General features: G+C 37.1%; 1 long non-coding RNA gene across 1 annotated transcript; it reads right to left on the reverse strand.

Moving 5' to 3' along the window:
- Nucleotides 1-1,365: 1,365 nt before the first annotated feature.
- On the reverse strand, nucleotides 1,366-3,854 carry LOC111546601. The gene is made up of 2 exons (XR_002732840.2): nucleotides 3,734-3,854; nucleotides 1,366-1,733 (listed from the first exon to the last, which is right to left on the reverse strand). It is a non-coding gene; the product is annotated as an uncharacterized LOC111546601 (long non-coding RNA).
- Nucleotides 3,855-5,265: the final 1,411 nt, after the last annotated feature.

Below are 5,265 nucleotides of genomic sequence, written 5' to 3' on the forward strand. Positions count from 1 at the left end.
GCCTAAATACTCAAAGGCTTCCCGGGATAGTTTCCATCCTGATGGGCTAGTATGGATTTCAGAGCTCTCAGTAAACATTAAAACCCAGTGCCTACCCAGGGTCATTGATGGAGCCTGGGGAACAGAGCTGACCTTTCTTGGGGCAGATGAATCCTTTGAAAGTGTCTGACACTCCTTGCAAGAACAACACGTGCCTATACCATGTCCCTTCCACCAAGAGAGCTTTGCGTTAGAACTCAGACGAATTTATATTTAAAATTCTAGCTATGAGAATTTGGGCAAACAAGACAACTTATCGAAGCTTTAGGTCCCCAATATATAGACTGATTGATAGGTGATTGATACAGATAGAGTCCCTTTATTTGAGAGAAACAAAAATCTCTACTAAAGAGAGGTGTTGTGATGCTTACTGCCACATGTGGCACAGAGAAGGCATGCAGTGTAGGCAGCTTCTACTGTCATTATTACTGTTACTATTGTGATTTTTCCAATTTTTTAAATTCCCATTTACCAATAATAAAAGTCCCACCTCACTTGACTTTAGGTTCCTGGATATGTGTGTTCCTCAGATAACCAAAGTGTGATTTTACTTGTCAGAGAAGGGAATTTCCAGGGGCTTTGGGTCTAGATAAATTAATGTCTTCTATGCAGTGTTTATGATAATGATACGTACACATGATTTTCTCAGGAAATGCATTTGAATGACTTTCCAAGTTTGATGCTGTATTAGTTTGCTAGGGCTGCTATAACAAAGTACCATAGACTGAGTGGCTTAAACAAAAGAAATGTGTTTCACAGTTCTGAAGACTAGAACTCCAAAAGCTGGGTGCTGGCAGGGTTGGTTTCTTATAGAAATGCCTCTCTCCTTGAGGGTTGGTTTCTTATGGACAGGCCTCTCTCCTGGTCTTGTAGATGGTCATCCTCTCCCCCTGTCTTTATATAATCTTCCCTCTGCATCCAAATTCCCTTTTCTTATCAGGATGCCCATCTTGTCGGATTAGAGCTGACTCTAGTGATCTCATTTTAATTTAATTCTTTCTATAAAGACCCTGTCTCCAAATATAGACACATTCTGAGGTACTGACCCCAAAGTGAATTTTGCGGGGGACACAGTTTAGCCCATAACACATGACTTAATTTTATACATGTCTATTTGATCTAATTTTCTACTTAGTGGCCTTTTATTTTCCACCTCATCAATTATATTTTCCCAATATTTATAACTTTTGATCATTATTAATTATTGAAACACCTTTAAATTTAATCTGATACAAAAATGCCCTAGACCAGGTACCAGGTAGAGCAGGCTGGGATCTCACATAAGAATATATGGTAGAAAGAATTAGAATTTTATTTCATAGAGAGTAAGCCCCAGGTATTTTATTTCTTTATATCCTCCAGTGTCATGCAGTACAGTAAACTCACAGCACATGCCTGTGGGAAAGATGAGTGAGTCAATTAATGAATTAGCAGGATTCAAAGAGCAACAGCTGACATTTATAATCCCTCTTCTTCTAAGCACACAGAGTAATCGTGTTGCCTTGTTGAAGACTCTTTAGAGTTGCCTGGCTGGGGAATCTTTAGTTTGAGAGACAGCCTGGGGACTCACACTCATCATGGAGTAGCCTGAACTGCATCTTGAGATTTGCCAGTGTTTCCTGAGCAATGTGAGCATTGCTCCAGCAGTGTGAAGTTATGTCAGGGAAGTAAAAAGCCAAGGTCTAAAGCAGACCCTGGGGAGAATGAAGACAAGAACATCACACCATTTAAATGATTAAAGCAAGAAATTTAACAGTGAAAAGTGATATGGCATTGCATTTTCCCTTTAAAAGGACGAATTCTGTTTACTTTGCCCAAGAGCAGGCTTGGTCAAATTTAAAAACAGGGTGGTGATCCAGTTTATACCAAAATACCAATATATTCAAATAATAAAGTAAATTAGCCCTTCTGATAAAAATAATATCTTATCAAAATGCTAACCACTGTGGCATATCTACAAAGAGAACATTGCATAAGTTCAAAATTGTCCAATTTCATGGAGAAAGCTTTTATTTAGTTTCTTAAACACTTGTAGCTTCCTTAACTCTACAGTTTATCCCATCTATAATTTTCAAATCCCTATGTATTCATTTTCCACTATATCTTTTCCACTTGAGAACTGAATAATTAAGATAGATACATATGTACATGATATCTAGACAGACACATAAATATCCATAGAGAAAATAATAAAAATCCTAATCTCTAGCTAGATAAAGAGTATTGTTCCCAGTACACATTTCAGTTATCTTAAATGTTTGCTTTTTTTTGTGGGTTTATTCTTTGGGTGGGAGTGCCTTGGTTTTTGTTTTTATTTTTAACAAAGACAAAAGAGAAAGAGGAGAGAAAAGATAATTGCACATTCTAAGTGTTTTATCAGAGTCTGAGAGTAGAGGCTGTGTTATGATTCCTGGTGGAAATCTGTTTTCATCACAAACCACCTCACAGTATGATGTAATTTATCATGATTGTCATCCTAGGCTCAAGGGAGAGCAGAAATAGAATTCCAGCAGCTCTGTGCATAAGGACCTACGTAATCAAGTGCGTGGTTAAACCTCAGTGAAATCGTTGCCATCATTGGGTGCCAGCCACCGGCTACTGACAGTAGTTGGCCCCAACTACCCAACTTTTAAGAGGCTGGTTTGCATTCACACCAATCAATAAATATTTAGGGCAAAAATCACTCAAGTGCATAAACATACCACCCCAAACTCAGCAACACAATACTATATGCATTTCCAATTCTTTATGTGGACAGGGTGTTTTACAGTTAGTTCTTCCTTTTTTTTTTTTTTTTTTTTTTAAACTGCATTTTAATGCCCCAGGTTTGTTTAAACTTCTGTCAGAATGTTGACTCGGACTGAGATTTTATTTTTAATTCAGGAAAGAAGAGGATCTAATGTCTTTAAAAGAAGAAGGAAATTCGGTGAGTTTTCTGCAATTAGCACCATAGAAATCAGTTAAGATGCCTTCTGGAAATTTCCAATAGATAGGGGGTAAGTTAGAACGACAGCAGGCAGCAAATGAAAACAGCACTTGGCAATTTGGGAATCCTTTTCTGTGATAAACTATCTGGTAGGCAACAATTTTGGCTTTCTCTAAACTTGTATAACTTGCTGTGATTTTGGCTGATTTTGATCATTAGCACAATTGCACATAGAGAACTGTCAGTAAAATTAACTTCGGGCTGAATTCACGCCTACTTTCCCACCTCATTCTACCGAAGTACTTTCAGAAATCCCATCCTCTCTTCTAGAAACTTTGAAGCAAAAAGAGCTAGAAAGGAAGGTGGCCAGACTGCTACACCTCCCCTCCTTCCCATCATTATAGATCAAGCACTTAAAGTGAAGTTTAGACCTCAAATCTATCTCTCCAATTCATGCTTTCCTATAGACTGGAATTTTTAGTTCAAGTTTATCTGGCTAAAATATAAGTACATATTCATATCACTAAATAGAAAGACAATGGTCCACAAATGTGCTCCACTTTCTGTTTCCTACCTTTAAAAAATTGTATCATTATCCAGTTGCTCAATTCATAGCCTAGGTCTTTTCTTCCTTCTCTTTCTCTATGGTAACACGAAACTCATCATTTTTTTTTTTTCCCCCAAATTTTCCTTCTCCCATATCTCTTGTATCTGGACATCTTTTCCATGTGCCAACAATATCCAGTTCAGACCTCAGTCATTCTTCACCTGTTTATTGCAATAGCTGTGAAGACACTTTCTTCCTCGAGCCACCCTTACACACTAATTCTATGATCAGCTAGTCATTTTTCCAACATGAAAATCTCTTCATGTCACTTTTACAAAGACTCCACATAAAAATCCAAATGACATGGGATAGTTAACAAACCCTTCATGACTTATCCCCAGCAAACGTCTCCAGCCTCATTTGTCTCTTCCTTAACTAACCTTGAGCCCCAGTATTCGGCTACTCACAGGTGCACAGACCACCCATGATTTCTTTACCCTCTTGTCATTTTCCCTGTGCCTGGACCCTTCCCTTGCTTCAGTTCTTTCTCGGTTTCTTGTAGAAGTCAGTTCTTGCAGAAAACCTGTGACAGTAGAAAACTTGTGACTCTATCTCCAGCAGGGCACTGTGAAATCTGTGTACTCCTTAAATAATTTCTTGCAAAAGGGGTTTACTTTTATATTCCATCTCCCTCTATCTTAAAAGCTCCTTAAGAGCAGGAATTCTTTTTAATCATCATTTATTACTGAATCCTGAGTATATAATGTAACACCAGGGCCATAGAAATTTCATGCTTTATAAATATTGTTCAAAGAATGAATGAAGAGATGGCAGAGGAAGATGTCTTAGAAATCAATATTACAGCTGTATTGCTGTTGCTACAGCTCCAGTGAGGTCTTGGGGAAATTATTCACCCCGATTGGATAGCTTTAGCTCTTTCATCTTTGGAGTGAATATTTAGTGAGGACAACCCACTTCGTAACTGAATGATATTGAGGTGGTAACAAGAATTCCATCCACATTTTTACTTTCCAGTGTTTCGGGCAAATTCAGTCACTTTGTAATCATAAGTAGAAATTCAATAACTTGTTTTCTAATCAAAACTAGAAATCCATATAAATGCAAACAGTGAATGCTCTACCAAAATTACATACAAGTCAGCACTGAAAATAAAAAGTGGTTTTTTACACCCTAGGCGCTTAGAAAAAGATGGCTCTTATTTTTTAAATGGATTATGTTCTGCAATAAAGCATATGTTTTATATTTTCCTAGGCTACAAACATATGTCACAATGTACACTGTCTATTTGTACTATAAGTAGTTTGCTTTAAAAAATAAAAATATTGATTTTTAAGCTTTCTCTCCAAATCTCTATTTGGTTCTCGGGTGTTTTTGCTTTACTTCTGTGAAGAGATAGTTCATGCCACTTTGATACTTTCTAATTTTCTTCCTGTGCTACTGAAAGACAACTGTGTGTCTCCTTTTGTAAAGATATTCATTATGAAATGATAACATGGTATAGATTGAGACATGACAGGATATTCCACCCACTATGGGGACAGTAATAGACTTCTTTATTGTCCCAGCAGTCAAAGCCCGGCTTTAAAATGTCAAGTGTCTCTGCAATGCCTAATTCCAACTTACTGGGGAAGAGGAAGGAAAGATTAGAAAGAGATTAAATGTATGGGTATTTAGTACCATGAAAAATTGAATTTATTAGAATTAAAATTATTATAAAAAAGGACCAAACCAT

The sequence above is a fragment of the Piliocolobus tephrosceles genome, chromosome X (assembly GCF_002776525.5).
Source record: "Piliocolobus tephrosceles isolate RC106 chromosome X, ASM277652v3, whole genome shotgun sequence".
NCBI classification, from domain to species: domain Eukaryota; kingdom Metazoa; phylum Chordata; class Mammalia; order Primates; family Cercopithecidae; genus Piliocolobus; species Piliocolobus tephrosceles.